The sequence below is a fragment of the Balaenoptera musculus genome, chromosome 17 (assembly GCF_009873245.2).
Source record: "Balaenoptera musculus isolate JJ_BM4_2016_0621 chromosome 17, mBalMus1.pri.v3, whole genome shotgun sequence".
Classification (NCBI taxonomy): Eukaryota; Metazoa; Chordata; class Mammalia; order Artiodactyla; family Balaenopteridae; genus Balaenoptera; species Balaenoptera musculus.
The window spans coordinates 63,569,858-63,596,756 of NC_045801.1; the positions used below are offsets into that span (position 1 = coordinate 63,569,858).

The 26,899-nt window shown below is 37.9% G+C and overlaps 1 protein-coding gene across 1 annotated transcript in view; it reads right to left on the reverse strand.

Annotated features, from left to right (window-relative positions):
- KCNB2 (potassium voltage-gated channel subfamily B member 2) overlaps positions 1 to 26,899 on the reverse strand; it is a 394,577-nt gene that overhangs the window by 77,956 nt on the left and 289,722 nt on the right. The window lies entirely within an intron of this gene.

The window sequence follows — 26,899 nt, forward strand, 5'->3', positions numbered from 1 at the left end:
CCCATCTCCATCAGCCGACTTGCGAAGCCTCCCCAAATAAACATAGAACTAGATTTAAAACAGTGTTCTTTCTATGCATAGCTTCAAGAAGTATTCTCGAGGGTCCCATCCTCCAACCAAATGTCCACTCCCAAAGCCATATAGAGAGAAGTTTTAGAGCTGCCAGTGCCCAATAAAGTAGCATCAAAAAGGAGATGCCCCACTAGATTCCTGGAATAAGAAACTGAATCAGTTAATTCATGTCAATAGTCACATAGTAAATGCTCCCTAACCAGTTCTGGAGGCAGTATGGTTCAGTAGTTGGTAAGGCAGGTTTTGGAACTAGTCTATCTGGGGTCAAACCCCACCTCTGCCACTAACCAGTGGTGTGATCTTGAGCAAGTTTGTAGCCACCTGTGTACCCGTAGGCTGAACGTAGGATGAAGGAGTTACTAGGTGTAAAGCACTCACACATAGCAAATGCTCAATAAGTGTTTGTTGTTATGTCAATAATAGCTTAATCCAAATTACAGATGGAGGAAATGAGGTAAATTTCTCACACTTTGGCAGAGAGATGTCTGTGGTAAGTGGCCTTTTGGTACCCTGAAGGTCACTGCATGTTTGTGGCTACAGCCTTCCCTGCCTCTGCTTAAGGGAACTTTAAAAAATTTTTTTAAATTTATTTTTTATTGAAGTAGAGTTGATTTACAATGTTGTGTTAGTTTCAGGTGTACAGCAAAGGGATTCAGTTATATATATATTTTCATATTCTTTTCCATTATGGTTTATTACAAGATATTGAATATAGGTCCCTGTGCTATACAGTAAGACCTTGTTGTTTCTTTTATATATAGTAGTTTGTATCTGCAAATCCCAAACTCCTAATTTATCCCTCTCCTCCCCCTTACCCCTTTGGTAACCATAAGTTTGTTTTCTACGTCTATGAGTCTGTTTCTGTTTTGTAAATAAGTTCGTTTGTGTCATACTTTAGATTCCACATATAAGTGATATAATATAGTATTTATCTTTTGCTTTCTGACTTCATTTAGGATGATAATCTCCAGTTGCATCCATGTTGCTGCAAATGGCATTATTTCATTCTTTTTTATGACCGAGTAGTATTCCATTGTATATATATACCACATCTTCTTTATCCATTCATTTGTAGATGGACATTTAGGTTGCTTCCATGTCTTGGCTATTGTGAATAGTGCTGCAATGAACATAGGGGTGCATGTATCTTTTCGAATTATAGTTTTTTCCAGATATATGCCCAGGAGTGGGATTGCTGGATCATATGGTAACTCTATTTTTAGTTTTTTGAAGAGACTCCATACTGTTTTCCATAGTGGCTGTACCAATTCACATTCCCATCAACAGTGCAGGAGGAAGTGAACTTTTTTTTTACTGTTTAAGCCAGTACACACAAACACACACACACACAAACACACACTGATTTCATGACCCCATTTGAGTTGAGACCTGCAGTTTGAGAACCACTGGCTGAGGGGCAGCTCTAAACAACTGAATGCATTCAGTCCAGTCAATTTCCTCAAATTTGAGTCATACAGGAAATGGCTTCTCTCTTCCAGGACACTTGATTCTTAGTTCATCTCCACAAAGCCAGGTCCTTAACATTTTTTTCCTAATACACATTTAAAGTCATTGATAAGGGATCTTAGAGAAACAGTCTGGTGTTATGGAAAATATACTGAATGAGGGTGAGGGGGACCTGACACGTGTGTTCTGGTTCTACCTCCTCAGGTATCATGTACGGATCTGAGTCAGTGCCTCAGTGTCTAAGTCTGTATTTTTCCATTTGTGAAATGAGAAGCTTAGGTCCTTTCCAGGTTTCTAACACTTAAACCTTGTAATCTCACCAACTACTGACATCAAAATTCAAATTTAATGGAACTATATGTGTTTTTTTTTTTCTTTTTGGTAATTTCCAAGCCCTAACTTCAAATACTTTCCCATTGATTATTTAAGCTATTTGGATTTGGGCAAAAGTGAATTAATTGTCTTGCTGGTGTGAACTTGACCATTTGCCAGACAATTAGGAAATCTTTCCTTCAAGAGTCATATTGGTTTATCATGCACTTGAGAAAGATACTCATCTGTTCTTGTGACTAAGTTTGGATTAAGCAGAGGGCAAGGAAATGGACTTTGTCTTTTAATTTCCTTAATACCTTAGGGGTAGGAACAATGTCTTCTTTTAAAACATATTTCCTCAGACACCAGTAAAGGGCCTGCTTGCTATGGGACACTGCTTCTCCAGGTACAGGGAATGACAGCTTTATAGAGGCAAATACAAACAAGAGTCAATCCTTTATTTGAAGGACTCTGGTCATTACCTGGCATTTAAGTGGTGTTACTTTTAAAACCCAGCAGAGAAATAGATTTAAAAAGAGCATCAATACAAATGGCTAATAAGCTAATAAGCACATGAAAAGATGCTCAACCTCATTAGCCATCAGGGAAATGCCAATCAAAACCACAAGATATCACTTCACATCCACCAAGACGGCTAGTATCAAAAAGATAGAAAAGTATTGGTGAGGACGTGGAGAAATTGGAATCCTCATATACTGCGACTGGAAATGTAAAATAGTGCAGCCTTATTGGAAAACAGTCTGACAGTTCCTCGAAAGGTTAAACATGGAGTTATCATATGACCCAGCAATTTCACTTCTAGGTATATATTTCAGAGGAATGAAAACATATGTACAGAAAAACCTGTACATAAATGCTCATTGCAGCATTATTCTCAATAACCAAAAGGTGGAAACAACCCAAATGTCCATTAGTTGATGAATACATAAATAAAATGTGGTAGATCCATACAATGGAATAGTATTTGGCAATTCAAAGAAATAAAATACTGATACATGCTACATTATGACTGGATCTTGAAATCATTATGCTATGTGAAAGAGGTCAGTCTCAAAAGACTATGTATTGTATCCATATGATTTCATTTATATGAAATGCCCAGAATAGGCCAATCTATAGAGATAGAAAGTAGATTAGTGGTTGCCTAAGGCTGGCAAGGGAGATGGAGAGATAGAAGGGTGATGATGGCTAAGGGATACAGAGTTTCTTTTATGGGTAATGAAAATGTTCTAAAATTGATTGTGATGATGAACGCACAGCTCTTTGACAATACTGAAAACACTCAATTGTTCATTTTAAATGGGCAAATTGTATGGGATGTGAATTATGTCTCAGTAAAGCTGTTATTTTACAAAGGCATCAAAACAGTGAAAACTTATAAGAAAACAGCACTGCATAATATCCCACACTAGCATTTTCAACTTTGTTTGCTATCCCTTGATCAATCTCAGATTAGCTCCTTTTGATGCTTCCTCCTCTAAAAGATGGCACTAACCATAGCAAACCACTCTACCCTCTTTCTTCCTTATAGAGACCTGGTAAGACCAAGACCAAACGCTTTTATGTCTCGGATTCACGCTCAGACTTTTTTTTTCCTTAAAAGACTCATGCTTTACAGCTTATGCAGCTCAATAACAAAAAAACGAACAACCCAATCCAAAAATGGGCAGAAGACCTAAATAGACATTTTTCCAAAGAAGATATACAGATGGCCTACAGACACATGAAAGAATGCTCAACATCATTAATCATTAGAGAAATGCAAATCAAAACTACAATGAGATATCATCTCACACCGGTCAGAATGGCCATCATCAAAAAATCTAGAAACAATAAATGCTGGAGAGGGTGTGGAGGAAAGGGAACACTCTTGCACTGTTGGTGGGAATGTAAATTGATACAGCCACTATGGAGAACAGTATGGAGGTTCCTTAAAAAACTACAAATAGAACTACCATACGACCCAGCAATCCCACTACTGGGCATATACCCTGAGAAAACCATAGGTCAAAAAGTGTCATGTACCACAATGTTCATTGCAGCTCTATTTACAATAGCCAGGACCTGGAAGCAACCTAAATGTCCATCGACAGATGAATGGATAAAGAAGATGTGGCACATATATACAATGGAATATTACTCAGCCATAAAAAGAAATGAAATGGAGGTATTTGTAATGAGGTGGATGGAGTTAGAGTCTGTCATACAGAGTGAAGTAAGTCAGAAAGAGAAAAACAAATACAGTATGCTAACACATATATACGGAATCTAAGGAAAAAAAAAAAAGGCCATGAAGAACCTAGTGGCAAGACGGGAATAAAGACACAGACCTACTAGAGAATGGACTTGAGGATATGGGGAGGGGGTGGGGTGAGATGTGACAGGGTAAGAGAGTGTCATGGACATATATACACTACCAAATGTAAAATAGATAGCTAGTGGGAAGCAGCCGCATAGCACAGGGAGATCAGCTGGGTGCTTTGTGACCACCTAGAGGGGTGGGATGGGGAGGGTGGGAGGGAGGGAGATGCAAGAGGGAAGAGAAATGGGAACATATTGTATATGTATAACTGATTCACTTTGTTATAAAGCAGAAGCTAACACACTATTGTAAGGCAATTATACTTCAATAAAGATGTTTAAAAAAAAAAAAAAGAAAAAAGAAAAAAAAAAAAAGACTCATGCTTTAAAAATTGGAGGCATTATCATGAAAACCAAAGGTTTTAGGGCCCATCTAAGACATTTTGCAGGAACAATTGTTTAGCATTTGTGTAATCCTATATCTGTGATGGAGGAAAACAAGATTAAAAGCGCCATTCTTGAAGCCAAGAGTAATTTACATGAGATAAAGGGTGCAGAAAACAGAGAACATTATTCCCTTTGGAGAGGTGTATTTATTGAGGGAAAGTTACCAGGGAGAGGGGCAGCTCATACCGGTGTAAGACAATATGCACTCAGGAGGGGCAGAAGCCACAATAAAAGCCAGATTCCCAGGAGGTCCCATTCTGTAGTCACTTTGCAAGGCCACTGGTAATCACAGTAGGTTCCAGTGGGGGAACATTATAGAAATACAGTGACAACTATCTTGAAACCTCATATACTGCCTTATAGAAATACAGTGACAACTATCTTGAAACCTCATATACTGCCCACCTTGTTTCCAAATCTTTTCTTGATAAGCTTCATTTTACTAAAGGGCTACGAGCACAGTGTGAAGCTCTGGAGAAAAGCACATTTGTGCTGTCAGTTTAGCTCTACAAAGTGGGAATATTCTTGTTCACTGTCTGTGCCTTAATACTTTAAAAATGCAATTATGGAAAATAATCTAACAACTTCAGTAAAAAAAAAATTGGGCGATTGGGATTGACATGTATACACTGATGTGTATAAAACTGATGACTGATTAAAAAAATAAATAAATAGAAATAAAAAGTTAAAAAAAAAGAAAAATTTAAAAAAAAATGGCTAATTGCATATCAGAAAGTAAAGAGTTCGACTTTTTGATGATGGCCATTCTGACCGGTGTGAGGTGATACCTCACTGTAGTTTTGATTTGCATTTCTCTACTGATTAGTGATGTTGAGCATCCTTTCATGTGTTTGTTGGCAATCTACACATCTTCTTTGGAGAAATGTCTACTTAGGTCGTCTGCCCATTTTCGGATTGGGTTGTTTGTTTTTATGATATTGAGCTGCATGAGCTGCTTGTATATTTTGGAGATTAATCCTCTGGAGAGGGTGTGGAGAAAATGGAACCCTCTTGCACTGATGGTGGGAATGTAAATTGATACAGCCACTATGGAGAACAGTATGGAGGTTCCTTAAAAGACTAAAAATAGAACTACCATATGACCCAGCAATCCCACTACTGGGCGTATACCCTGAGAAAACCATAATTCAAAAAGAGTCATGTAACACAATGTTCACTGCAGCTCTATTTACAATAGCCAGGACATGGAAGCAACCTACGTGTCCACCGACAGATGAATGGATAAAGAAGATGTGGCACATATATACAATGGAATATTACTCAGCCATAAAAAGAAACGAAATTGAGTTATTTGTAGTGAGGTGGGTGGACCTAGAGTCTGTCATACAGAGTGAAGTAAGTCAGAAAGAGAAAAACAAATACTGTTTACTAACACATATATATGGAATCTAAAAAAAAAAATGGTTCTGAAGAACTTAGGGGCAGGACAGGAATAAAGACGCAGATGTAGAGAATGGACTTGAGGACACGGGGAGGGGGAAGGGTAAGCTGGAACGAAGTGAGAGAGTGGCATGGACATATATACGCTACCAAATGTAAAATAGATAGCTAGTGGGAAGCAGCTGCATAGCACAGGGAGACCAGCTTGGTGCTTTGTGACCACCTAGAGGGGTGGGATAGGGAGGGTGGGAGGGAGACGCAAGAGGGAGGGGATATGGGGATATATGTATACATATAGCTGATTCACTTTGTTATACAGCAGAAACTAACACACCATTGTAAAGCAATTTTACTCCAATACAGATGTTAAAAAAAAAAAAAGACAGTAAAGAGTTAAAGTTGCTCCCTGATCTAAGCATGTTTTTTTCTTGCAAAAATACTCTTCTTTTTATAAAATTAGTGTAGTGCTTTTTTAATGGACTTGATTACGGTCTTCTTTTAAGACATATCTTAAAATTATAATGTATATCTCATAAAATATTATTGGGCCAGTGCAATTTAACGTAGTGAATCTTTTTAACATATTCTAAAACATGTCCTAATTTTTAAAAATGGGAACTATGTGATTTTGAAATGTAACAATCAACATGTGGATTTATATGTCACCATTCTTTCTGCTGGTTCAAAGCACTGTATGTATATTACGACTACTTATGCATGTAGAAAGGTAATGAAACTAGTAAAATTCTCAGTTTTAACACTAAGGCCAAACAGATGAGGTTTACCAACTTTTCCAATATAACTTTAAATGTCAGAGACTGAACCCCATTTGAACTCTAAAGGTTACTCTTTAAAGATCAGTTAAGATTCCCTTTTTTTGATGGGCCTGGTGGGAAGACTGTGCACTGTGGCTTGACAGACCTGAGGTTGTAATCCTTGCATACCACTTATTAGCATATAACCTTGGGCAAGTTACAAAACAACTCTGAACTTCAGTTTTTGTTGCAAAATACACTGTTGGGAGAATTAAATAAGATACTATATGCACAGGGCCTGAAAATCCTGTTCCTCAATAAATGAATCTTCCAAGGTTACTGCACTTTGATAATTGGGTCAAACCCAGTCTTGTTTTTTCACTGTGACTAATGAAATCGTCTAATTAAAAAAAAAAAATCTTCATTCTTCTTTACCCTTTCGTCTATTTACTGCCTGTCATCTTGCCCTGTGTTTTCCATTTCACATACCCGCCTCCATCTCCAGGCAGACACCCTGCCATGCCTTCCCTGGTTCCAGTCATGTGAACTGATTGCAACCAACCATCTCTAGCACCTGCCATTTTAACATTTTTGTCTCTTTGTGAGCTGACCCCTGGGCTCCTCCTCAAGCCTCATTAACTGCCATTCTAGCCTTTAAGTTCTACCCTCCACTCGTAATGGACTTCTTCTAGTTCCTGGAAAGGCTAGCTTCTGGAAGCCAAGACCACCATACGCTCTCTTAAATTTGAGTCTTCCACAAGCCTGGACTTTGCCTGGACTGTTCTGCCCCTTTCTACTCAACTGGCCAACTTCCACTCTTCCTTCAGGTCTCCCCTAAATAACCTTTCCTCTGGAAGGCCCTCTCTGACCCCCTGGATCAGGTTCCATCCTGTATCTAAAAGCTCTCGCACATTTCACCATGCATATCACAGACTTGTTCAATGTCTGACTTCCCCTAGAGGCTGTATGCCCTTGAAGGCAATGATTGTATAGTCCCAGGGCCCAGCACAAGGTCTGCACATAATGAGTGCTCAATAAGTATTTATTGAACAAATGAGTAAAAAAGTGAATGAAAAAAGATTCTATTTCTCAATAAATACATGTCAGTCCTTGAACTAGGTGCAACAGATGAATAGGCATATTCCAGAGACTCAGAGTCTTTCTATCATATAGTTTACTTCTGTGTTTCCATACGTTTCTCTGGTGGAGGAGGGGGGCAGGCTCCTTTGTTGAATCTTAGCCCCTCTGTGATATTAATAAGTTGATCAAGCGAGATAAGCTATAATGTTGATTCTGGGAACAAGGGAAGAAATGTTGTTCCTAGCAAAATATTCCAGCTGTTGGCTTCCCCTCTCCCCACTGAAGTAGGAATACTATCTTTCAGAATTTAAAAAAATTGTTGCATTGTACAGTGCTTTGTAACTGCACCCAGCTACCTCATATCATCTGTAGTTTTAGAACCAAGAAAAGTGATTTATGCAGCATAGAGGAATTCCTGAGTTTTTTCAAGTGATAACAGTCCTTAAACTATCTCCAGATATTATGTAGCAACTGATGGAAACATTTTGTCCCATCAGCACAGAAAGCCAAATCAGATAATTCAAACCTCTAAATTCTCAGATTCTCAAATTGACTCCTTCAGGCTCTTTTCAATGAGGTCCACGTCAGCTCTGTTCAACTTGTTCTCAGTATTCTTGTGGTTGTTGCTGTCATTGCTGTTGCTGACCTCACCTGGATGCTGTCTAGATCTGCACCGTCCAGTGTGGTGGCCGCTAGCCACGTGTGGCTACTGAAGACTTCAAATGTGATGCGTCCAAACTGGGATCTGCTGTGAGTGTAAAGTATACGCTAGATTTCAGACACTGAGTATAAAAAAAAGATAATAGAAAATATTAATAATTTTTATATTGTTTACACATCGAAATGATAATTTGTTGGATATATTGGGCTAAAGAAAATATATTATTAATGTTAATTTCTCCAGTTTATTTTTATTTTTTGGTTGTGGCTACTAGAAAATTGACAATGTGGCTTGCATTATTATATTTCCATTTGACAGTGCTGGTCTCGATTCCTGGACAGTTGATTCAATGGGTCTGGAGAGCAAACTGACCCACTGCGTGCTTAGCTGTGTCCAATAACTAGCTATGCTAGTCCCTAGAGATACAGAGACAAAACTGATCATGGATTTGCTTTTGTGGAACTTCTAATCTAATCTAGTGGGGAGCTACGGATATATAACTGTGTAATTTTAAAATCATGGAAAATTCAACAAAGAATATGGAAAGATGATATTGGGACATGGAAGAGGGGCAGATTACTGGTATGGGATGGGGCAGTGAGAGGCTAGGAAAGGCTTCCTTGGGGAGGGGTTGTCTAAGCTGAGTGTTGATGGAGAGGAAGGGCCAGAAGCCTGAAACATCATGGTGTGTGCCAATTTTGGTGACAATTTTGGTGAAACCAAAAGCAGTCTGGAGGTGCTGGAATGTAATGATTCAGGGAGAAATGAGTCATGGAGGTGGAAAGATAGTCCAGTCTTGAAGAGCTCTGTATGCAAAACCAAACTGCAATGCCAGTCATATTACCTAGGTCTTTCTACTCTGCCATCTTCTCTCCCGTCTGCCATATTACCTAGGAAGCTATGGTGGAGAGCAGATTTTAGTCTTAACAAATGTAGCTGTATGATAAGGCTCTAACTGCTTTTAGTTGCCTTGGTGTGGGAGCAGTTCAAGATGGACCAAAGGTGACCTCTGCAAGGTACTAGGGGGACCTCTGAAAGACAGTGCTCTTGAGGGACTAGAGCGATGGAGTTGAGAGGTATTGGTAAGTCCCTACTGGGAAGGCTTCCTGCACCGAAAGGGGTGGGGGGCATAACCCCTTGCATGCGAGTGGACACAAAATACATTTTCATTGGCTGGAGATGACTCCTAGTTGAGTGACCTTCTTCCTTTTTTCCAATTCTGCTCTTAACCTTTCCGGGTTATTGCTCTTACACTTAATGCTCGTCATCATCTCAGGCCCTCTAGCCCTACTTATGGACCTTGTTCCCTCCTGCCACAGTGGCTTTGCACATGCTAATCTCTCTGCTGGGAATATTCTTCCTTCCTCTACTTCCTCCTACTTCTCCTCCAGTGTCAGTGGATGAGTCAATGATCCCTCCTTTGGGAAGCTTCCTCTGAAAACTCCGGTTTGCCCGATGTCCACTCTCTTCACGGCATCTGTCACAGTTACATGGACTCATTCTCTGGTTTAGTTGGTCTCACTGTCTACATTGCAAGCATGAAGGGAGCGGACATTCTTTATGTTTCTGCTCACCAGGTTCTTAGAACAGTGCTTGGCATCTTGCTACACGTGGAGCTAATGAATGAATTCTAGTTCTTCAAGGCACTGTAAAAATCTGAAAAAGTACTGGTCTGGGGTCAGCCTTTACAAAACATCACAATCCTTAGGCTGAAAATGAACATCAAAAGCTTAATTTTAAATAGTTTTCTTCTAACGCTTAAAAAAAAAAATGGACAATTGAATATTATCTGAGTTGTGTTTGCCCAGTGTGCATGTAGGAACATGAGATTTTACTCTATTTGATGTTACTTTTCCTGTGTAGGAAAAATGCATAATATTCAAAGGTAACAAGATTCAGTTCAGGGAATGACATAATAGCTTTCCTGATTAAGATGAACCAGTCCAAGAAGCAATTAGATGCTCTGAATAAATAAGTAAATAAATATCCCATAAATAAGTAAAAATCTCTTAGGAATTGAAGCAAAATAGCCCTAAATACTTCCAATTTAACTGGGAGGAAATGTTGTAGACTTACAGATGAGTTGTCAATTTTTTTGTTTACATTAATCAGAGAATAATATCCCATAGTGAGAAGGGTGAGATAAGAAAGCTGAATATTGCAGAAGTGTCTATATACTTGCATGAAAAAACACCACTTAGAATTTTAAAATTAGTAGAACTTGAAAGCAACTGGGAAATTCTCCATTCAAGTCAGGCTTATGTGAAGGTGCAGAGAAGGATTTGTCAGCTTTGATGCACCCAAAAGGGCCATTTATAGCACATCTTGGGAGAGTGGGAATTGTAAATCCCAGAGTTACAAAAATCAGCCTGTTACCATTTGTTTTAGTAGTAACATTGCAGAGGGCAATAGCTAACATTTGTTTAATTCTTTCCAGGGTACAGAACACGTCCATAAAATATGATATATCTTGAATTCTCACATTCCCATGGGTCAGCTATTACTTTCATTTTACAGATAAGGAAACTGAGGTTCAGAGGTTAGAAGGTATTTTAGTTCAGGTTCCTGAGAGGCAGAGCCTGAGATGGGGATCCTTGTTCACTGACATACTGGAAGAGGGCTTTCAGGAGAAGGGGAGTGAGGAAAGCAGCGTGGAGCAAGGGAAAAAAGCTACTTGAGAACTTGGTATCAGAACTTGGATCCTTGTTCACTGACATACTGGAAGAGCGCTTTCAGGAGAAGGGGAGTGAGGAAAGCAGCGTGGAGCAAGGGAAAAAAGCTACTTGAGAACTTGGTATCAGCGGGCAACCAGCTGCAGCCCTGACCCCGCAGGGAGCTCTGGAGTATGCTGCATCATAGAACTGGTCCCACCTTAGGGAAGGGAGGTGGCCTTTTCTACCCTGTGCAGGCTGCCCTGGTGGAGATGGGGCAGGATGTGTAACTCTTGGGCAAGGCAGCTCTTCTTGGCCTTTTGTGAACAGGGGGCAGCTCTACTCTGCTAGCAGCCAACACTCAGAGCAGTTGAGCATGGATGTACCCACCCAGTAAAGGGGCTTTTGTTGAGGAATAAACAGTGTCTATTATAAGCGGGTTGCCTGAGATAACACAGACATTAAGTATCAACTCTGCTTTGTTGGATCCAAACCTACTGATTCCAAATTTAGTGCTCGTTTCAATAGAATTGAATAGAAACCAATGATTTCACTTTACAAAAGAAAAAAAAAAGCTTATTGCTATATGCAGAGGTGGTGGATGTATTAACCATATGCTAGTGCAAACGCTCTCCAAATAGTCAGTCAGTGTTTTGATGCGATTGACTACATTGTGTTAATGAGAAAGCAATAAAATCATAGACTTATTTTCTGAATTTTATGTATGTGAAACCCAGAAGTAAATGATCCCTATTAACCTAAAAAGTGACTTGATAACAACAGAAGTCTTGACTTTATAAATTACAAATGACCAAACTTCTAAAACCATGCGTGACTCAATAATTTGTTAATACTTGCTCACTGGTGTTGGGCATTCATTTATAGAATACTTTTCCATAGAGAAATAAGACTGAGAAATTAACCATCAAATTCTGTTGGAGCATCTCCACTATCCTGTGCTGAGAATGATTACACTGAACCTAGTCAGTGGTAGATTTTCCACTGTAGAAAATGGCTATTAAAAAAAAAAAGAATATGGCTATTGATTGTTTTTGCATCCTACATAAATATTTAATAATACGTTTGGCTATAAATCTAAGATTAATGTAACAGAACTATAGGGTCTGCAATATTTCAACTGTAGTTTGTATCAGAGCAGCATGAGTGTAAACAAAGCAAGAAATACAATGGAACATGTAATACTGCTGAAAAATAATATAAATCTCTTTTTTGATTAGTAGAAAAGTAGTAGAAATGGTCATGAAAAGCATGGTGCGATAGTGAAAAGAGGATTATATTTGTTCTAAAAGTCATATCTGGGAAGAAAATCTCCTTCAAAAGTATTTTAAAAACTGTTTGCTTAAGTTAAATCTGTAAGAACTGTCAGCCTTTTTAATTAGTGTAAATCAGTTAATATTTTTGAGTGCCATTCTAGGGAACCTCAACAGAAACATAAGATACGGTTCTTTCATTCAGTTACTTTTGTTTGTTTCTTTAAAGTTTTTTTTTGATGTGGACCATTTTTTTAAAGTTTATTGAATTTGTTACAATATTGCTTCTGTTTTATGTTTTGGTTTTTTGGCTGCAAGGCATATGGGATCTTAGCTCGCCGACAAGGAATCGAACCCGCACACCCTGCATTGGAAGGCGAAGTCTTAACCACTGGATCACTAGGGAAGTCCCTTTCATTCCAGAAAGAAACTTATAGGATTTTAAGATGCATGGTAAGCATTAAGCTTTGTTGACAGAATTAATACTTTTTCTCATGGTTTTCCTGACACGTTCCAACAATGAAGAGATTCTGAGAAAGTAAAAATCATCTGGAATAAATTTCATATTAACTTACATTGTCTAAAGCAGCACTGACTGTCCAATTGAAATATAATGTGAGCCACAGGCTTAATTTTAAAATTTCTAGTAGTCACGTTAAAAATATTGAAAAGATACAGGTGAAATCAATTTCAATAATATATTTTATTTAACCCAGTATTTCTAAAATATTATCATTTAAACATGTAATCAACATAAAATTTATTAAAGAGATATTTAAAATTCTCTTTTTTTCACGAAATCTTCAAAATCTGGTGTGTATTTTACACTTACAGTACATCTCAGTGTGAACGAGCCACATTTCAAGTGCTCAATATCCATGTAGGTAGAGAAAGGAAGGAAGGAAGGAAAGAAGGAAGGAAGGAAGGAAGGAAAGAAAGAGGAAAGAAACTCATTGCTCACTTCAGGTAAATATCAGCTTTCTCCTGCAGGGGAGTTGCCTGGCCGCACAATGGCTTCATGAACAAATCACGCCAATGGTAGTATTGGAATCTTCTCTTCCCTCACACGGAGCCATCTGACATTTCAGAGCTGTGGAACCTTAGTACATAGATGCTCTCTGGGAGCCCTGGGGGAGCAGACTTTCTGCTCTGGAAGGGTTCGTGCCCTTTACTAGAAAGTGATGGAAGTTCAGTTGAGAGGTACACCAAGTTTAGTTTTTAGAGGAAAGATCTAGCTCTGGTATCTGTGTCCAATTCTTTACAGAGATTTAAAGTTGTTTCAACTTCTCCAACATCAAAATTCATTTGAACCTCAAATTATAAGAATAATGCAAAGTGAATGTGAAAATGTAATAAAGTGCTAAATAGTATAGTGGGGACGCTTTATAATTTATTGTCCTGTCACTAATTTTTCCAGATGGTACATCTTATCTATCTTAACTAGACTTCACTGTAACCCCGTCATGCCCAGGTCTCAGGGTTAAGCACACAGGAGGAGGTCCGTAAGTACAAGAAGATGTAATGCAGTAATGCTGAGAAGGTCCTATGTTTAGATGTTAGTAGAAATGAGGAGAGGTGGAATTTTCTGTAGTTCACTTTTGGAGATGTTCTACCTCATTCCATAGAAAGGATCTGTATGTTCATGTGTTTCATAGGCTTTGCTGCGTTAGTTTTAGCTTCTGGTACAATAATCAAGTTTGGTGATCATCAACTTTTTACAGGATGTACTTTAGCGTCTGTGTCTGAGAGCCATGGGTTTGGTACTGCCAGTCACAGCGGAGAGTTATTCATTGTAGACATATGCTGGAGAATGATGAGAGGTGCTGTATGGGACACAGAATTAGACACTGCCACAAATCCACACTGCTGGATTCCCAATCAGATGACTGTACAAGATCAAATGACTGTAAAAGAAGGAAACTTTAAGATTGATACTCATACAGAAGTCCTGCTTTATATTTTAATTACACACACACACACACACACACACACACAATGAGAAGTGATTTGAATAATTAGCCTCTCCCAATTTATGCCATGTGTTAACTTTCTGCATCTCATTCATACAGGGTTATAAAACTATTCCATTAACATTTCTCCTCTGGCACTCACACATTAACTGGAGTCTGAGATTTATAGGATTGTGTGGAGACTACTGTATACCATAAAAGTCTCCATCAAATAATTTCTTTTTTATAAAGCAGAATCTGAGTTTTGCACCAGAAATTACTCAGCTGGCTCCTCTGGGTAAACGGGAATTTTTGCAATTTATTAAATCTAAATGGCAAAAACAATCTTAATATGTACAGCAAAATTAGGTAGATATACAACCATATTTGAAAAATTGCTAGCATTGTATTTAACATTTACTTAACAGACGTTTGGTGTCTACTAGGTGTCACAACGGTACTAGATGTTGGGATATAGAGACAGACTATGCATGGTCCCTGTCCTCAAGATGCGCAGGGTTCTGTTTGACGAAGTGCTGGATATTGAACACAACTAGAAGTCACTGTACCTCAGTGATTTGATTTGATTTTGGACACACAGAATTGTCAGATGTTAGGCTGCAGATTCCAAGTCTCAGGGTTTTTTTTCTTTAAAAGCATATTTTTTAACTTGAAGTATAGTTGATTTACAATGTTGTGTTAGTTTCAGGTGCACAGCAATGTGATTCAGTTATATATATACATATTATATATATACATATATATGTTCTTTTTCAGATTCTTTTCCATTATAGGTTATTATAAGATATTGAGTAGAGTTCCCTGCGCTATACAGTAGGACCTTGTTGTTTATCGATTTTATGTACAGTACTGTATATCTGTTAATCCCCAATTCCTAATTTGTCACTACCCGCCTTTCCCTTTTGGTAACCATAAGTTTGTTTTCTATGTCTGTGAGTCTATTTCTGTTTTGTAAATAAGTTCATTTCTATCATTTCTTTAGATTCCACATATAAGTGGTATCATATGATATTTGTCTTTCTCTGACTTATTTCACTTAGTATGATAATCTCTAGGTCCATCCAAGTTGCTGCAAATGGCATTATTTCATTCTTTTTTATGGCTGAGTAATATTCCATTGTGTGTGTGTGTGTGTGTGTGTGTGTGTGTGTGTATACACACATATATATGTATATATATATATATATATATATATATATATATATTTCACCTTCTTCTTTATCCATTCATCTGTTGATGGACATTTAGGTTGTTTCCATGTCTTGGCTATTGTAAATAGTGCTGCTATGAACATAAGGATGCATGTATCTTTTTGAATTATATTAGTTTTGCTGGGATATATGCCCAGGAGTGGGATTGCTGTATCATGTGGCAACTCTATTTTTAGTCTTTTAAGGAACCTCCATACTGTTTTCCATAATGGCTGCACCAATTTACATTCCCACCAACAGTGTAGGAGGGTCCCCTTTCTCCATATCCTCTCCAGCATTTATTATTTGTCGCAAAGTCTCAGTTTTTGGAAGACTGCCCCCCACGCCTCATGTTGCACTGTGGTGGTGATAGAAAGACAAAGATGTCTTGTGCTACTGAAGAACTACTGAAAAATGGATAATAGTAGAGCTCCTGTTTTTAAAAAGTATTTTTGGGTAGCTCTTCTCCAAAGCAATAAAGAGATTTAACTTTCTCACTCAAAATGTCTAAAAAAATTTTCAATGCAGAGGGGATTTTAAAAAGTAAGCAGAATGCTGGTTTACATAATCTATTTTAAATGATGATTGACACACTAAGTAAGAGCTTGTATTCAGGAAAAATGGATTTTATAGTCATATAATATTCATGCTTAGAATTATAAAGAAGGTTAATAGAATTAATCCCAATGAAACTGAAAGGAATTGTGATTAATGTACTGTAAAGTAAAGAATTACGAGACTGGCGAGGGAAAATTCTCTTTCTGAGGCTAAGAAAAAGAATAATTCACAATTATCTGGGCCCTAAAATAAATAATGTGTGTGCATATGTGTGTGTCGTGGATGTACATTAAATAATACCAAAGATGATGAAAATACTGAAAAGTAAAAAAAGAACATTAGGCATAAAAATAAGACAGGTGCAATGATTTTATAATTTTAGGTTCTTAATCTCAAATTTTTTGGATATTTTAGTGAAAACATTTTCAGCTCTTTGAGGGTAGAAATGGGGTTCTTTTTCAATACCGTATGCTCAGCATTTAACACAGTGGCCAACTCTTCATAAGTTTTCAATAAGTAATTGTTGAATGAATAGGTAGATGAATCAACTAACAAATGATCTGAATAACGAACTTTTAGAGAAAGTAAATGAAAGTAGCATCATTTAGATTGATTTTGTGTAATGTCTTGCTTTGTTTTAGGTGCTTTACATAGTAAATCACAAATCAGTCCTTTAAGGCAATGCTACTCGAAGTATGGTCCGTGGACCCCTGCCCATCTGCAAATTGTCACTAATCTGTGACAAGATAAGTACAGTACAGAAATTGAGAGTAAGCATTTAGAATTTTTTTTTACAGCAATTTGACACTGCCAAAACAGCCAAGAGCATGATCTTTATCCTAATTTATTTTTAATTATTTATTTATTTATTTATTTATTTTTACGAAAGTATTGGTCCATAACAAATTGGAAACTACAAAGAAAGGAAGAAAGGAGAGAAGAAAAAAATTAGAAACTGGTCCTTCAGTAGGGAGTTTGAAAAGCACTGCTCTGAAGTATGTACTGTAATCCCCACCTGACTGATAAGGAAACCGAGGTTGATAAATCAAGTAGCCAGTAAGGGCTGGGATTGTCGGGGCCAAAAGCTCCAATCCCTTTCGTATTTGGAAAACAGATAAATCTCCTAGTTAAGGGCTTGATTGTATGACCTGTTTCTATTGATAAAGTGAAGACAGAAAGCATCTGGTTATTTTGCTATATTCCAAGTGCAAATTGAGCCTCACTGGTGTAAATAACAGCCTCCCAGCAGCAGCAGTATTTAGGATTCATGCCAGATACAGTGTAATGCAGGAAGAAACACACACGTGAAATGAATGAAAAGGGGGCTGCTTTAAGCAATGGGGCAGTCCCGCCTCCTGATATATGATAAGAATGAGTGTTAAGGGAGAGGGAATCTAATTTACTTTCCACAGGGACCTCTGTTCTACCCTAGCTCTCCTGCTGAAGCAAATATCAGGGAAGGTCAGTCTATTTATAGTGAGTTGGAGAATTGAGAGGACTGGCTGGGCTTTATGTGGAAAACATTCATCCACTGATGCCCTAGACCAACTATTTGTCTGGAATATCCAAGGCTATTGTGGCAAACATGTTGTTTGTTGTTTTGTGACTTGCCCTATTTGGACGATCATTTTATTTTGCATTTTCTTCAGTTTGAGCATAGGGAAATCCTAGTGACTTCTGAGAAAACCAGGGACTCCTAGGTTGGTAGCATCAATGATTCTATCAAATGAAATCAAAATTTCATATTTTACATATTTAAAGTGATCTCCCACCCTTGATTGGTTGTATAAATGCAAAAAGAAATACAGAATCTTGATGCAAGAATACTGAGTTTATGAACATGTTAATATATACCTAAGAAACTAAACAGTTAAAGTATCAATCAAGGGCTGGAAACTGTAAAGCAACTTGTTTGCAGAAGCACCGCACAATCCTAGCCATGAGGCTGAAAGATGCCTGCAAGGTTGGCATCCTGGGAGGTCCCATGTTCAAGTGGAGGCTGAAAGGCCACTTGGGGGCAATACTGTAAAGGGCACAGGGCGGGGCGGGGGGAGGAGGCATGGGGAGTGCGTGGCCATCGCAAGAGAACATTGAAGGTTGCTTCTAGCTCCAATCTCTTCCTGAGAGAGCTGATTTTCATGTTGTTTCTGGAGTGGAATTCTAATCCAGATCATGAAAACATTTCAAATTTTAATGCTGGAGCCTTTCCAAACTCAGCTCGAGGATCACTTCTTACCTTTCCTAGCCTTCTCTGGGCAAAGTAAAATGAACATTTTATTAAATAGCACTTGTAGGAATTACTGGACATTTTGGGGGTATGTTTTTGCTTTTTCCTTATTAGGTTATAATTTCCTCAAAGGCATAGATGGTGTCTTATTCATTTTTCTAGAGTAATGCCTCACAAATTACATAGCAAGGCACACAGTTGGTGTTCAAAAGATGTTTGTTGAATGGAGGTGGAATCTGAGATTTTCTAAAAAACAGGAGAGACAACTCTTGTAAACCTGTGTTCTGCCATTTAGATGATATTAAATCATTTAATTTAAAAAATAAAAATGACTATGTATAAATATGGAAAATAGTATAAATCTAGAGAAGATAGAATAAAAATATTATGTAAATCATGATTCACCTAGGAAATATATAAGTAATAAGAAGAGTACGTGGAATTATGCAAAATGGAAAATAATTGCATCTGGATGATGAGCATCTTATTTTAAAAGGTCATTTTTTACTATTATTATCTAGATAATATTGTTTTATATGTATAAATATATAGCATATACACAATATATTTTTATATAGTTTTATATATAAAATTACATCTATAAATATATAAATTATAGTTATATGTTTATATTACATTGTTTTATATATTACATAATATATAATAGATTATACATAAATATGTTGTTTTATATACGAAAACAGATAAATATATGTAAAAAATATTTTGTTTTAATTTGTTGTCTTGAATAGTTTATAATGTTAGGTTACTTTTTAAATAAAAATTAAAAAAATTTTAGGATAATGCTGAAAATAAGTTTGATTACTTGGAAAATTTTTTAAAAATCACAATCTTTTAGAGCTAATGCCAATAAGCCAAAAAAAATAAAGTTTGGGGGAGAATTGTCTTGTTTATTCAACATCCCAAATTCATGTTGGCTTCAAAAATTTGGAACTTTCATATGAATCAAGGATTTTTTTCTTTGACTAAAATCTTAGAAAAATTATGAAATTATGAAAAATTATGTATGAAATTTTATTCATTTTATATACTATTATCCACTTTACTGTCTACGTAGACTTATAATATATATTACAATTTAGATCCAGAAATTTTAAGGTGAAGTTACCGTACCATAAAATAGCAATAATACCTACAACATTTACTCTGAAGTAATTAGTTAATACTCATTAAATTGTATTAACTCATAGGCTGAAAGAGTACATTTTCTCAAGATAACATTAATACCATAAAACCTACTTAATATAATTTAAAGAGGGAAGACCAGTATGATGTATAAATCAAAACCCATAAATAATTCTAAAGAAATATAGCTGTGTTGTTTAAATGTCAATCCAGACCCAAACTTTGCTAATAAAACATTTTACAGTCTTGGTTCGTTCTTGGTAAATTACTTCTTTCCTAAATACATTGAAAAAAAAAAAAAAAGCTTTAAACTTAGCAGAGCAAATGTTTTCAAATGCCTGAAAGTATTTGTTTTTCAAGGTCTGTAACATTTCTCCTTACTGTGGGATTGCTATGGGATTAGTAGATCTTGCTATGCTCCTAATTAGCTCAACAACATTTTATTAACTAGCTAGCGAGATAATACGTTTTAAACTTTAAAGTCTTTCATTGTCTAAAAATCATGGTTTTTCAGTCCATGACCAGAGGGACAAGACCCCTAGTGGAAGGAGGTACCTCTGGGGGGGGCTAGTTGCCAAGAAGCGCCAGGTAACCTAAAGGACGTGGCTGCTATGAGACAGACCCGTACACCTCAGGAGGCTCTTCTGATGGTGAGGAAAGGGCAGCTATAGGGTGCTGTTCTCGAGAGCTGCAGCCCGGAGGCCACTTAACGGTAAAGATCTCTCTGGTTCCCAGAGTACCACGTATGTACGATTCTAAATGCATTGAATGGATAAAGCTGGGCTCAAACTCCTTTTCTTAGAATTAAAAGCGACCATGCTCCAACCTTGAATGGTAGTGCCTACGGTGGATATTTTATTGAGGTCCACCTTGAATATGAAGTACAGAGGGAGAGAGTAGCTGATAATGTTTTGGGCAGTGAAAGTAGAAAAAGGTGATAAACAGGCAACAGAGTAGCTTTCAGATTCCTTGGCATAGGGTAGCTCTTTGTGAAAAGGACACCCTAACTGGTAAAATTTCTAGCAAACAAGGAAAATTCCCAGAAGAAAGAGTTAACTTAGGTTGACGCTACCACTTGCGACAAGCATCTCTCTGCTGCAGGGCCACAGTAACAGGTGTGCCATCGCTCTTGCAAAATACCTCCATTTTTGAATTTTTTTCCGGAGAAACATCCAGCTTTTTCACTGAAATTGTTATTTCACTAATTATAAGTGAAAATGGGCTTGTTTTAAAATAAATTTACTTTGTAAACTGTAGCCAGTTTTTTTTTTTTTAAAAAGCAAAATTATAACTGCAATGTGACAATTTTGAATAATATCCCTATGGTGAATTTTTCTGAACACTAGTTTCTGTTACCTCTTTCACAGGCACTTGGCAAATTCAAGAGAAGACAAACAATGGCAGGAGAATGGAAGTGGAATAGATCTGCTGTCGACGTTTTAACTTAAAATCTAGAGAATTCTTTGAGCAGAATATCGCGATTGAAAATTTTGCTGCTATACTCCAAATTAATAAAGGATATTAAATATGAATTGTTATGAGGAGCCAAAGAAAAAGGCAGCCAGCCCAAGGCTGACATGCACTGGGAAAGACAAACACGGATCCTTGTACACGGAGCTCTGTTTATGTTTATAGTTTGCATACTGTCTTTGGAATACAGTAACTATTGGTAGGATTGCTGAAGGAGTAAATGAGTGTGTGAATAAAGGAATATTTTCTAGAAATGAATTTGCAAAGGTCAGGGCAGGGGGTAGTTCTTCATCTGATTTATCCAGTTTGGCTGACTACACCAACCTCCTTAATCAGATACTTGTGAAATTTCTACTTGGGCCATGCGTAATTTGTACTTCCTAGTTGTGATCAGTACTTTCTAGCTTGCTTACACCGCCAGGGCCCTTGGAAGTCACACATCTGGGAACTCTTTGCATGGAAAACTTCAGAACAAGTGCAGGTGTTTATTTTGAAGTACTCTAAGTACCGCCAAGTCTAGTTCCCATAACTCTCAATGCCAACCGTCAAAGACAGAGGCTATTAGTTTATAGGTTATCCTGCCAGAGTTATAATAAAGAAAACATGATTCTCAGAACTCTCTGCCGTGGGCACCATTCATCTTTCTTTCAGCATCTTGGAGTTTATGCCTAGCCTTTTACCATTTTTTTTTTTTTTCTATTGCTTTCTCCTTCCTGACAAGGCAAAGCTACCGCAACCCATGAAACCATACCTGGTTTTAGTTTAATCTTGAGGATGGTGAGGTATATTATTTCTTCCTATAATAAAATATCTTATTTCTAAATTAAAACATTTGAAAACCCCATTACACTCAGCATCAATGTGAAGTCTTAGTAGTGTGCTTATAATCTGAAATATTTTGAACAAAGTGGCTTTGGTTAGCATTTGCTTGGTTAGCCTCTGCCCTGCATGCATGCTTCATTCACTTAATCTTTCCCCCCAGTAATGCAGGACCTCTGAGTGACTCTTCAAATGTACAGTTGTTCTTGGAACATGAGGAATGAGCCTCACTAGAGGAACAGTCACTTGAGGACGAGCACGACCCCCTCTGTCCTGCCAATTTTCTATTCAGCGCTCGCGCGATTTGGAGGAATCAACTGCCCTGTATGCAGGGCTCAATGCAGAGCGATAGAAACAAGAAGGTGATGCTATATATATTTCTGACTCCCTAAATTATATTCAAAGATGGTGATTAATTTTTTTCCACAATCGTCATAGTAATTATTTCCCTGGAATATCCCTGGGGGCACCTCACCTCATTTCGTTTATAGTAAGGCCTGACTAGGTTGGGTGCATCCTTCATATTCACCCGTATTCTGGATACCCAGCTCACTCTACTCTTCCTGGCCAAATAGTGGACTGAAGATGCCTCAGGAAAGTCACAGCTCCTGGGAAGACTGCTCCAGGACTGGCTTGGAGTTCATGTCTGAGAACTTCCAGCAAGGGATTTTGGTTTGATTCCACTCCACATCAAGGTCTTCAAATTACGCTGTGAGTTCTCATCAGTTGATAATAAGTCCTTCAGAAAAGTGTCTCCCAGGAGGTCAAGTCAAGGCTGGTCCTCAGCTCTCTTTAGGTCTGATCCAAATACATGCCCTATCTACTTCATCACATGCTGTTTTCTCCTATGAATTGCTTCTCTTCCAGTAGCAATGTTTTTCCAAACATTTCTCCAATCAAAATTCTAGAGCCATCTCATAGTACGTAATCTGCAGGATGGGATGTCTCTTCTCCCAATATTTCCTTATCATTATCATTAGACATTTTTGCCACTTAGAGATGCAAAGTTTAAAATTTAACATACATGATTCCTGGACAGGTTAAAAGATGTCTCACACAGATACACAGATAGATAATTAGAAATAACTAGTTTATATGGAAAATTGAACGACTCACAAAGCCACAAATATGTCTTCTCAGTTAAGTATTACTTAAAAAACCCAGTGCATGCACCCCAATGTTCATAGCAGCATTATTTACAATTGCCAAGATATGGAAGCAACCTAAGTGTCCATAAACAGATGAATGGATAAAGAAGATGTGGTATATACATACAATGGAATACTACTCAGCCATAAAAAAGACTGAAATTTTGCCATTTGCAGCAACATGAATGGACTTGGAGGGCATTCTACTAAGTGAAATAAGCAGAGAAAGATAAATACTGTATGATATCACTTATATGTTGAACCTAAAAAATACAACAAACTAGTGAATATAATAAATAAGAAGCAGACCCACAGATATAGAGAACAAAATAGTGGTTACCAGAGGGGAGAGGGAAAGGGGGAGGAGCAATATAGGAGTAGAGAAGTAAGAGGTACAAACTATTAGGTATAAAATAAGCTACAAGGATATATTGTACAACATGAGGAATATAGCCAATTTTTATAATAACTATAAATGGCGTATAACCTTTAAAAATTGTGAATCACTATATTGTACACCTGTAACTTATATAATATTGTACAGCAACTATACTTCAATTAAAAAAAAAAGAATACCACCCTCCCCCCAAAAAGAACCCCTAAAATGCCACAACAACAAATAACCCAGTGGGGAGAAAAATGCTTTTGTGTAAAAAAAAGTATCTGATCTCTATCAAGTGTATACTTGAGACCCCTTGGGCAAAACCACATGTGCTGATGTGACAGAATACAAGGGCCAAGTGAAAGTCTAAGAAAAGATACAAACTTCAGGGGCAGGGGAAGAGGTGGTGGATCCCTTTGCTGTCTACACAGTCTTTCACTGCCTCCATTATAACTCAGTTGATTGATTCTCCTCCTGACTGCACAGTTCCTTAACGTCCTCCCCAGAGGGTTTTATCTGAGCTCCACTTCAACAAGCCACTCCCAAGTCCTCTTTTCGTTTAGAATAGCTCCTCTGCCGAAGTTCACACTTTCTCTGCAACCACAACACTTCCACCTTCCAGCTCTTGTTCTTCCACACTTCTGTTGGACAGCTCCTTGCCTTCAACAATATTTTTAAATTAATGATAAATTTCCCTCACCTCTCACCCCCAGGCCGGTCCATCAGCCCCCTTTTACCTTTATTTTTCTCCTCAGTTCTGAGCCCTACAGTCAAAGATGTTAGTAACTGAGAATTCCTCACCCCCTAGACCTTCTGCTATCTCCCACCCTAAATAGCTTCTACCATTTGCTTCTCCTGTTTCAGCTTTCATAGAGCTAAGGGATATAGGTCGAAGACAGAAACTGTTCTAATCTGCCCCACTAAGGGGTGACAATCTATTTCTCTGCAGCTGGACCCTCACTACTTCCCTTTATCCAGCCTTTGTTGACAGCATGTTACATGCCCCACAGTAGTTATCTAAAACTTATGAAACTTTCACTTCTTCTCCATCTCACCTACCCCTCCCCCCAGCTCCAAACCATCCAGGTAGATCTTCACATTTGTCCTCATCTCTTCCTTCCCCCCAAAGAAAACCGTATTCTGATCAAAGTTCCTGCAGCTTTCCACCTCTCTAATCTTTTACCATAATGTACCTGTTCTTTTTTTTTTTTTTCGCTGCGCTGTGAGGCGTGTGGGATCTTAGTTCCCTGACCAGGGATTGAACCTGGGCCCTCGGCAGTGAGAGCGCAGAGTCCGAACCACTGGACCACCAGGGAATTCCCTTAATATACCTATTCTTTTCTTGCTCTCTCTTATTCTAGTTAGAAACAACCTCTTCTCCTTTCTAAAACCAACAATCCCTTCAATGCTCTTGGTTCTAGTTCTTCCAACTCCTTCTAGAACTTTACCATTAAGTATTTATCTTTTAAGATAATCAATATTTCTCCTTCTACTAATGTCTCCTCTACCTACTTTTGGGAAACAATTCTCCAAGGGTCTCTGGAGTTTCTCCATGTCGATGAGCAGAAGCATGATTCCCCTTGTTCTGGACCATTTCCCCAAAGACGCTTGGATAGCAAACAGCCTTGGAAGATAGATAGTATGTCCCTTCAAAGCAAAGGTAAGTTTGCTTACCCGTTCATCATTAAAGAGTTTGGATCCTTAAACCTAGGGTTCATCTCCTGTAATGCAATCCAGGTGTCACCTGGCCTTCTCTGTGCCACTCTGAAAGAACTGGGCCTAGGGGAACAAGTACAAGAAAATGCTGATGCCCTGGCTACTGCTATCGTTGTGAGTGATAAAGTCCTTTTTGACTCCTGGTGAGTATACAGCTCACGCTGTGGGGATGTAAGGGCAAGACCATACAACAGTGGCTCATAACCTGAGGATCTGGCTTGCCAGGTGCCTCAGTCAGCACGACTACTAAGGGGTTAAGGAGTGTTCCCAATACGATGAGTTATTAAAGCAGAAGAAGGTTAAGCATCTTTTTAAAATTGATGCTTATTTTATGGCATTGATATATAAGGAGAGCAAAACAGAAACTGCTTGAAATTCAAACCTAAATGGCTCAAGATTTGAGCTAAAGCTTGGGTCAGCCTAGGGATCTTATTTGAAGTTGCAGAATATCTCAATCTCCACCCCTTTCCAAATGAAGATTAGACTCTCAGGCCCTGAGTCTCATTGCTTTCACTCAAATTTTCATTGCTTTCCTTCACCCAGCGTCACAAAGACATTAAAGATGTTGCCTTGGTGAGATTAAAATGGTGTCTGAAGCATGAGCTGGGGGACCAGGTGCTGATTCTCAGCTGTGCTGTGACCCATGGGAGGACAGAGGCATGTGTGCCTACCTGCCAACGGGCCAGATGCTTGCCCGAGTACATAGGACTGAAAAGCAATTCATAAACCATGAAGGATAATAAGTAGATACTAAAATGCAAAGTTACTATGCACCTGGATTTAAGAGAATAAATGAAACATGGAAGAAGATACACCTGGAATGGGTGGAATGGATAGTAATGAGAATTTAAATAATTCTTACATGGGCAAGGGGTTGGCTGGCTTGTTCTATTTAGTAGATAATGTCCCAGGGATCCTTTTATTCCACAGTGAATTTGCACTAGGATGGGTTTTGAATGGCCCTACACAGTTCTCTTTGGATAAGTGCATCTTGATGAACACCTGTGGGTGAGCATATTTCCACACATGGGGATAACCTATGTTTTTGGTTACCTTCTGAACAGGAAAATGAGGACTCCTGCCCTTCCTCCTTCCCTTCTTTTTTGGCAAATAGCTATGAAGACATTTTTCAGCTCTAAGAATTTCTACTGTTACAGCAACACGAGGGGGAGTACGTCATATGAAGGCAAGAAGACTACAATGAAGTGGGTTGTGCTACACTAAAAGCAGAAGAACTAGTGAAAAGCAGAAGAGGTACGCTCTTGAAGAACACTGGATATTCTCAGTTGACAAGCAGTAGCAATTTCTGGTGACCATTTATGGAATAACTAGTTTTTGTTGTCGTTGTTTTGGGCAACAGGTTTTTTTTTTTTTTCCATCTCTTTCTTTTCCTACTACCCTTTTATCCCTATAAAGAATAAGAATTCCTGACACGATTTCTCACTTTTTGTCTCTCAGAATTCATGTAAGGATGTATACCTACATCAAAGATTACAAAGGCCAGTCACATAAAAAGAATCATTTGGACATTTAAATTTCAAACAGATACATTATTTTTATTTTCTTTATTTTAAATCATCAAAGTCTGGAAAAAGGTTTACAAAGCCAAAGAGAACAATATAATAAAAGCTAATATTGGAACTGTACATGGTAGAAAGAATGTGCGATTTAGAAGCACTGAACCATCACCTAGTACTAATGTGACCTGAGGCAAGTCACCTCATTTCCCTAATTCTTACTTTCACCATCTGTGAAGTGGTAAAAACAAGATTTTCCTTATAGAGTTGTGGTGAGAATTTAGGAGAAAACATTTTTCACAAATTTCTTTGAAGAA